This window comes from Athene cunicularia (assembly GCF_003259725.1).
Source record: "Athene cunicularia isolate RWA chromosome 8 unlocalized genomic scaffold, athCun1 chr8_part1, whole genome shotgun sequence".
In the NCBI taxonomy this organism is placed as follows: domain Eukaryota; kingdom Metazoa; phylum Chordata; class Aves; order Strigiformes; family Strigidae; genus Athene; species Athene cunicularia.
This window is the reverse complement of record NW_020799109.1, coordinates 29,760,557-29,770,062: the sequence shown is the minus strand read 5'-3', so window position 1 is coordinate 29,770,062 and position 9,506 is coordinate 29,760,557.

The following is a 9,506-nucleotide window of genomic DNA, read 5'->3' as shown; positions in this document are numbered from 1 at the left end:
CGCGCCGCCATGGCGGCCACCTGGGGAGCGCCTGCATCCCGGCGGGGTCGGCCTCGGCGGGACCGGTCTTGCCGGCCGCTGCCGGGCGGGGAGGGGCCCCCAGGAGGGGTGTGTTTCAGGGGCAGGGGGTCCCGGTTCTTCCTGAGGGGCTTTTCCAGGCTCGGGGAACCCGCGTCCCGCTGGGCTCCGGGCAGCCCGTCAGTGCTGGGAGACACCGTGGCTGTCTCGACCCTTCGCCGCCGGGTCTCCCTGCGGGCCGGCTTCTCGGCGCTGAGCAGGGACAGAATCACAGAATCATCAAGGTTGGAAAAGACCTTGCAGATCATCTAGTTCAACCACGGCCAGTGCAGGGCTGGGGCTGTTGCCCTGGCCTGTCTGCCGGGCTGTGGTCCTAGCCAGGGTGTGTTCCCAGCCGGCGGGGGAAGAAGAAGGGGAGAGCGACAGCCAGTCTGTTGTGCTCCTGCTACCCTTCCTGCCCCGGGAACAAGCAGGCACCGCTTCCTTCCTCCTCCCTTCTGCGGGGTGAGAACAGCCCTTTGCTTCTTGGCTCTTGTCCATCCCAGGGTGAGGACCGTGCTGTGCCCTGCCTCCCCCCTCTGTTAAATCTCTGGGCTCCTTTGTAGCCACTCAGCTGCAGGCATAGGTAGCTATAGGCGTAGAAAAGCTGGTGGGAGAGGAGTGGGGCCTGTGCAGCACTGGGGGATGCTCCCATACAGACCCAGTGGAGCTTCTTTTGTGCAGCCTTCTGCATGAGGGGTGACCCTGCATTACTCCCATGGGACAGGCAGGCACAGTGGTCCATTTTGCAGTGGCTTGGCCAGGAGTAATTCCCCAAATCTTTGTACTTTTGACTGAAGTGCGTGTCCTTGCCTGCTCTTTCCAAACGTGGCTGTGGTCCAGCATCCCTAGCAAAGGCAGTGCCAGTTCACTGGGGGAACAAGCACAACCCCCATTTGCAGAGATGCCTCCTCAGCATGTGAACTGGATACCTCACTTTTGCAATCGCGGTAGCTTTACTCATGAGTATGGGGTGGGGAGGCTGTGGCACATGTTAAACTGGTTTCTGCAGTTTGTGGGGTGAGAAAGCCGCCTCCTGCTCTGGCCAGCCCCACGCCTGGGAAGCCACAGCTTGCCAAGTGTGGTGCAACAGGCAGCAGCTTTAGGGCTTGCGTTTGCTGGCCCTTCCTTGCTGCACCTTGGATGGCTCCTTTCCCACGCTGCAGGTATCGGGGACTCTGTGTGTGTGTGACCCTCCCAAAAGCACTTTGCTGAATGTGGTGAGATTCCCTCCAGAAAAAAACAGAGTCCCGAGGAGTCACTGGGCCAGTTTGTCTGTCCCTGTCCCCCAAAGACCTTATACTCCCTAAAACCTCACAATCCTCCTATGGTTTCCACCTGTGCTTCATGCACTTCAGATATCCCACCTTCCTCACTGCTGCCATTTCCTACACTGTGATGCAGCCCTTGTCTCCTGCTCTGGCAGCTCTGGGCTTCTTGCTGGGATAGAGGAGGAAAACCAGTGTGTTTCCAAGAAGGGGAAGGAGAGCTTGGGTTGGACTGGAGCTGCTTGGCAGTTCTGGTTTCCTCCTGCCAACAATGTCCCAGCAGAGCCCTGGTATTTACTCAGTGCCCATGCTGGCTCTCCTTCAGGTGCTGCTGTGCTCTGAAGCAGCAGTGTATCTCAATGTGCTGTGCCCTAACGACTCACATATTGCAAACGAGCTTGGCGGTGGCGGGTTGTTCCACGAAGTGCAGTACACTGTGACTCACCTGTCTGTGCATACTCGGGGGACCCTGAGTGTCCGATCCTCCTTGCTCCGTTTTCAGAGCCTCTAAGGGGCTTGGGTGCTTAAAGACATGGTGTATTCTGAGCAATGCACCAAAGATATCAGGTTTAGATTTGTTCACTGGTGAAAGTCTAGCAGGGGTGATTTGCAGTGCTCTCCTTTCGGTGCGCTGAGGCTGAGCAGTTCAGCTCACTCTCGCTAAGCATCCCCTTGAAACCTTCATTGTGCTGGGAATGAAAAAAAAGAAAAGCTCCCATAGCCTCTTAGAGTTACTAGCTAGGAATTTCAGAAATCCTTTAATAAATTTTATGAACGCTTTATTCACTTAATTGAAACTGGGTTTTTTACACATTTGCGAAAAAGTGTAAAGCTTCACAGAGCTGTTGAGGGCGGAAAATAAGGTGGTGCTACCAAAATGTAGGGAAGCTGCAAACTTTCCAGGAATAAAAAAGACAGTCTTATCTTTGATGCTGGAAATTAATTTATGCTATGTAGTAAATGGTTTAGATTTTCACATGGAAGCCACTACGACTGCACTGCTATGTATTTTTTAGAATGGGGGACTTTTTGCTGTTTCTTGTAGGAAGCTCTGCTTTTTGGTTTGGAAGCAGCGAGGAGTGTTTCAGTTGCTTTTTGGCATGCTCAGCTAACTGATTCCTCTCTGGGAGATGAGTGCTCAGTGCATGGCCCACAGCTGCAGAGCTGGTCAGGAGAGATCTGATTAAACACTTCTGCACCAAAAAGTGCCAACTTGTCAAAATCCCAACTGTCTGCATGAAAGAACTGGTCTCACTGAAACTTTTATCAGGAAAATTTTTGTGGGGTGTGTGTACCCAAGGGGGAAGGGTGTGTGGGGGTGTGATCCCATACTAGCCTGGTGCAAAGAATATGCATTTGGCATGGAAAGGATGGCTTTTCCTCTCGGGGAAAAGCTGGACTAATTTGAATTTGGATTTGTAAAAGTATGGGGGATTTTTTTTCCCCCAGAAAAGGTGTTACAGCTAAAGGAAGAAGTGATAAAACAAATGGGTTTCAGATGCTTCAGTGTTTTTCCTCCCCGTTTGCATTTTTAATGAAAGTTGTTAGAGATTTTCAATGGTGGTTGTAAGAGGAGGATTAAGGCAGTGATAACTTGATATAAAACACTAGTCTAGCTAAATATTCAGTGTTGTGGTGGGCAGTGAGGCTTTACATCAAGTCCTGAGGGTTTCCATCAAATCCTACCCACTCATGCCTCTCTGCATTTGTAACTAGGCTTCCTGAGCCTCATTTTTACAAATCTGTGGAGACTTCACTGTGAAGAGCAAAGGTGACAGATGTCATGAGGCCTCAGCCATACGATGGCATGGTGACCTGACAGCAGCAGTCCCAAGGTGTTAAAATAAAAAGATGCCAAGAGGTGGCTGCTCCTTGCCAAGAAGGCTTGGATGCTGGATGCTCCTGGTCCCATGTGCTGGAGCTGGTGGAGCGGGTTTCCCTGGGCTTTCAATTGTCTGGCAAGGAGTGAGGCATGACCAGAGCTTCTCCTGTGGTCAAGGCTCTCCTCCTGTTACTATCTCTTGTGGGCTCTTGTCTAACGAGAGTTGGTTTCATGCCATAGCTGTGCCCTCGGGTGGGTTTGTAACAGTGCAAGACCTGTGAGCAGCAGGAACTGCAATCCCTGACTGGGCAACTGATCAAAAATGGTAAAAATGCCATAAAGTATGGAATAAACAAGCAAATGCAAGGTGATAATTCATGTGGGATGCGGGATGACTATTCAGAATAAGGGTTGTTTGGGAGAAAATTAATTTTCCTCTTTGTAGTGCATGAGCAATTGGTTATTTAATGAAGATGAAAATGGGAAATGAAATTGAGCAAAGGGCAGCATTACTTTCTGGGAGTTGAACCTCTGGGTCTGCCTGCCACAGGATGCCAGGGATGGTGAGAGTTTACCTGGATCCAAGAAGAGGTTAAATTACATGAGTAGAAAGGTGCTGGACTGCCAGAGTCCTTGTTACTTTTTTAAGTGGGTGAAATTGGAAAGAACTTTCCCCGGTAACCTACCTCATCATCCTGGTGTCCATGGATGACCTTGCCAGGGCTTGGATCCATCACATAGTCAGCCCCATAAACCAGATGAAAGAGAAGGTGGCCAAAGGAAGGGCCCTACAAGAGGGAAGGGGCACAGATCTGAAAGAGCGGGGGGAGTCAGTGCCTGCTGGCAGGCACAGATGTTTTATTTTGCAGTTTCCCTTGATGATGGAAGGAGGGATTCGCCACAGAGAGGGTCTGCTCTGCCCTTGCTGCTCTCATTGGTGGTTGCTACTCTGAGGACTCAAGGTTTCCTCCTGGGATGCCTTTGGACTTTTAATAAACACAGTATGTGGTGGGATTTGCTGGCAAGTCGCAAGGACCCTGGTTCCTCCTCTCATTAGCAGGGAGCGGAGCAGACAGCCTCGCCGAGGATAACGGCTATGTGGCTTGGGACTGTCATTGAACAACCTCCCCATCACGCCTGAGCAGGAAGCAGTCACACAGAGGACACATCTGTGCTCTGGGATGTGCAGAGGGCTGCAGTTGTCATTTGCCTGCTGGCTAAAAGGAAGGTGACATTGAGATACAGGGAGAGAGAAAAAAATAATTAGGCTGAGACTCCTTTGGGCAGGCGATCTACCCCACAGTTTCCTGAACTGTGACTTTGGTTGGCTCCATGCGGGTTCGCATGATTAATTTGAGATGTTTAACCCTGTTCTGGGCTGCAGGTGAACGACACCGAGGCTGCCTCCTTCTTTAGCAAAGAGTTTGCTGGGGAGTGAATTGCTCCCGCAAAAAGCCCAGGCTTTGTCGAGCAGCTGGAGGGTCGTCTGCTGGGCTGCATCCCAGGACTGTCCTGCTTCTTTTCACCCTGGACACAAGGCAGCCTCTGTCATTGGCAATGCCACAGGACCCATTGCAGGCATATCAGAGAAGGAAAAAAAAATACAGGAAGGTGGACTACAATAGAAGGGTTGTCTGATAGGAAACCCCGGACAAATAAATGCATTTTTTTCCCCAGGAAACCCAAACCAGTTCCATAAAACACTGAAAAGATGTGGGGCCACATTTTCTCGGGGGAAATGTCTGCCTGAAGAAGCTGATAACTGGGAGTGGGATTTCCCCCCTCCCCCCCCCTCCCCCCTTCTTTGTGTTTGCAGAGGCTGCAAGATTTCTGATGGGCAGGGGGCCGGGTCACGGGTCTCCAGGGGAGGGGAGGGAAATCCCAAGTCAGTGGCTCAGGGTGAGGGAAGGGAAATTTTAAATCATTTTTGCAGGGGGAAAAGGGGGAATCCCAGGTCACCAGTGAAAAAAAGAGACATGTAGGAGACATTCGTGCCTGCCTGTGGTATCTACATTATCAACTTTGCCAAAGGGAAAGGGGTTTTTAACCCTGGAAAACCCCTTTGCTTTCTCGCAAGCGCCAGTGCTGCAGGCTCACACCCCACTGTGGTTTCAGGGGCGGGTGTCTCAGCACTCTCAGAAGCCGAGGGAGCTGCTTCCTCTTCTTTAGGTTTGTGTCGATTTGTTTGTATTTGTTTCGCTTGCGTGTTGTGTTTGGTTTCCCTTCACCAGTGATGAGCGCTTAGCATGCTTGGCTGTGTTTTGGGATGTTTCCCCACTCTTCTGACCTTAACTCCAAGCACGGATAAACCAGAACAGTTGGGAACCCCAGGGGATTAGTTACCGATATCCGATTGCTGCAGGTCCAGACTGCATCCATGCAAATCATTGATTTTTCTGAGGAAAAAAAAAAAAGCCAACCCCAAACAAGCCGCCTCCTCCTCCTCTCCTCGAGCTCTGTGTGGGTCCCTCACAATTCAGATGTTTGTTATTCCCATCTAGAAATGAACTTGGGCTGTGGATGAATCTGCGTTTGGAAATGTTCCTGTCCTGTCCTGTTCCTCTTCTGTCACCAGTCCCTGGGGGTGCACCTGGATCTCCCTGGGGCTTCAGCTGCCCTGAAGCTCTGTTTTTGCTGCAGGCTGCTGTTGGGCTGAAGGCTTTTGCCCCAACCCAAAGGAGGTCTGGTTGTTTTGTTCTCATCTTCTTCCTACTAAGGGTCTAACTCAAGAATCGTGGTCCCAATCAAAGCGAGAGGGGACGACGCACTGCAGTGGTGCTGGGACAGCCAAGAGCAGTGATAGATGACTTCAGCCTGTGCTTTGAGGAGACCCTCATTTCACTGCCTGTCCTATCCGGAGGGTTTTCCTCCTCTTTGCTGCAGCTGGTTTCCCCCTGGGGCCTGGCCGGAACATTTGGTGACAGCCAGAGAGGGGCTGGCGGGGTTTGTGGGGACTGGGGATGGGGACAGGCACCACTGTTGAAACAGGATCTTGCTAACCACATCCTCAGCCCCACCGCCGCAGGTCGGGGTGGCCGCGCTGCGGGCCATATGGCCGTGCTGGTACGGCCCCCAGCCACGCTGACGCCGCGTGGGCTGTGTCTGGGGGAGACGGGAGCACCCCGGCTGGGGCTTTGCTGCCCTAGGGCGGGGACGCAGGCAGCCGGCACGCAGCCCCAGCAGCCCACGCTGCTCCCGGCCAACATGCAGCCGCTCGAATCCCCGAAGAGCTTTCCGGCGCCGACCACCGAAGGCGGATTTAAACGCCTCCAAAAAACCCAGCGGTGTGCGCAGCCCTCTGCAGTTATTATTTGTACCACAAGCTGCTTCCTGCCCCGAGCTGCTTTTATCTCGCATTGTTTTCCTTTCCAGGTGGGGCCGCGGGCTCCCCGCTGCTCGGCCTCCGGGGCTGCCTCCTCCACCGGCTTGCTGGCCGCGCCGCGGGCTGCCGCTTGCTGGCGGAGAAGCCACCTTTGTCTGCCAGCCCGTCCACCCTCCTCCTCCTGCCAGAGCTATTTCGGGAAACAGCAGCTGAGCCGAAGGATTTTTAATTGTTCGTCAACCCCCTTCCAGCCTGGTTAGATCACATGCGGAGATTAGAGTGCCCCATCACACCCTTCCCTCCGCCTCCTCCTGTATTCCCCCTGACCCACAGGGATGTGGGGCAATGCCCCTCCTGTGGGCAGACATGAGGCATGTCTGACTGTCCGGGATGCCATCCCCACGGAGACAACGGCTCCCACGCCCTGGGTATCCCCGAGATGCCCTGCTCAGAGGGCAGCCCCAGTAGGTTCGCCCACCAGCGAGGACCGAGGACCAGCTGCGGGTGCAGGCAGGATCCCAGGGCAGGCAGGCAGGCAGGCAGACAGACAACAAAGCCACCCCAGGCGCTGACCTCAGAAGCTACCATGTGACTGCCTCAAACTTCCTAAAGCATGACATCAGCCTGGGAGGGAAAGGCAGGGCAGCCGCCAAAATACTGCCTGGCTTAAACAGGCTGCCTGTACGCTGCCTGCGCTGCTGCTGCGGTCCTCTCCTTCTGCCTTCCTCTTTCGCTGCCAGCCCCTGCTGCCATGCAAAGGGCATGGAATGCAGGCAGGAACAGGGCAGATGTCAAGGCAGGGCTTTGGTGCCCTAGGAATAACAGTGCTGCGGGTTGTAGCTGACACCGGGCACAGTGTCGGTGGATGACACTGGTGGTAGCGGGTGGTAGTTCTGCTCTCTAATGGTGGCATGCACCTCTGCTCCTCCTTGCTGGCTCCCAAAGTCTCCTGTCTAAGCACTAATAGGGATGAGGGACTGCTTGGTACCCATCCCCATTGTGCTTATCCCTGGCCAGGGGAGGGGAGAGGCTGCCGGCCTGCCCACTCCTAGGCAGGGTAGGTAGCCAAAACCTGGCCACTGGCAAGAAATGATGCCTCATGCCATCGGGGTGAGGCAGCGAGCAGAAGAACAGGTCGGTCTGCTTGGATCCAGGCATCTTTACTCAGCAGAGCTCTTACACCGTGGTTCCTCTGCCTGCGTCCAGCTTTTTCCAGCTGGTGGAGTGGCTTTGCACCGCTACTCTTCATCCACATCTGAGTCAGGAATGAGCTGAAATGTATCAAACCTGGCTTTATCCTTCTAACCCAGGTCATCTCTGCTGAGGACGCAGGTGCCTGGATCCTGCAAACAGCAGTTCCAGAACAACTCACCTGGTGATACACAAGCCTTTTTGCCTGGGCACAACCGAAGGCTGTGCCACAGAGGGCACCACTGGTGAGCAGACGTGCCGGCTTCGGGCCAGCAGGCATGACTGCAGTCCCAAATATCCAAGCCCAGACCTGCCTGGGCTGGTTAGACTGACCTGAGGGCTTAGGCCAGGGTGTTGTCGGCCCTCCAAGGCATGGGGAGCAGGTTCGTCGGGTCTGGAAACCCTTGGTTCCCATCGCCAGGGCTCACGTCCCTCCAGCCTCCCACGCCAGGCGTGGGGGGACAGCCCTGCTTTCTGCAGCCAGGAGAGGCTCGTCCTGTCATGGGTAGGGGGAAAGCTGAGACTGGCTGTTTTGGCCAGTGTTTTGGCTGCGCAGTTGAGTGTGCTCCAGTCTAGTTGTTTAAGACTGAGTGTGGCAGGTTTGTGCAAGAGGAGGTGGACATTTTGAGATGTCAACTCCCAGGTTGACATACTGTCATGTTCAATATCCAGAGAGAGGCATTTGAGGTTTTCCAGCTGTGTTCAAGCAGAAGGAAAACATGTATTTGGTCCAAGTGTGGGGTTTCTTTGAGGGAAGGCTCTTGCTATGTCAACTGTGTCTTGATGTGGCTTAATCTTCACCTGTTTTTTGTTACCACTGTGACCAGCAGCCCCCTTGTCTTTACAGCAAGCCAGGATGTGGTGGCAGATCCTGCCAATAAAGCATCATGACAGTCTGCAGCTCTTGTTTTGGTGGACAAATCGCTTGGAAAAAAAGGGATGGAAGCAAGTTGTCATGTGTCAGCTGGGAACGGAAACTGATACTCTGGGGTGGCGTGTTAAACTTCCTTAATTTTGGGCCCTTTCACTTCTTCCCTCCTTGCAGACAGTGGATGCTGCTCAGTGGAAGAAGGAGTGTCTACACTCCAAGCCCTGAAACACCCCCTGAACTTTCTCAAGAGGTTTCCCAGGCGCCTGGAGCTGTGTCTGGGGGGGTGAGTTGTCCCCTGCGGCCACCAGCCACCAGGCTGGCCCTGCCACCTGGTTTCACAGCTACAGCAGAGCAGCTTCCCAAACAAAGTGCTCCAGGCTGCTGCCGGCCCCATCACCCCTGGAGATGCTGGTGGCCTGTTGTCCTCCCCCATCCTCCCTTGTAGCCCTTCCTGCCCCTGTTGTGGATCTTCCTCTTCTGTCCTGGGCTTTCTGGAAGCTTCACTGCAGGACCCCTGTCTTTCTGTTCGACATGGAGGCAGATTTTCCTTGAAATACTCAAAGGTGTACCTCCCCTTCTAGCCAACACCAACATCAGTTCCTTCTCTAACAGGACAAGATGTGAGAGACCGGTGCTGAAATTGGGGGAAACGTTTCTAACCTGCACAAAACAGGGGATGCTCTTGGTTTGGGTTGTTTTCTTTTTTCACCAGGGGTTGCTCTTGATTTGGGTTGTTTTTCACCCCCCTGAAATGTTTCAGTCGTTTCGGCCAAAATTCCCACTGCTGCCTGTCGGTCTGATCAAGCCGATGTGAGGTGCAGTGAAGCTGGGGTGCTGCAGAACGAGGGGTGCATCCGGGAGGGCCCCACCACGACCCGGGCTCTGGCGTTGCCGCTTTAAGAGCCCTCTCCGCGGGGCGAGCTTTCGAACCCGCTCCTCTGCCTCGCCATTGGCCGGCGCGGGCGCGCGAGGGCC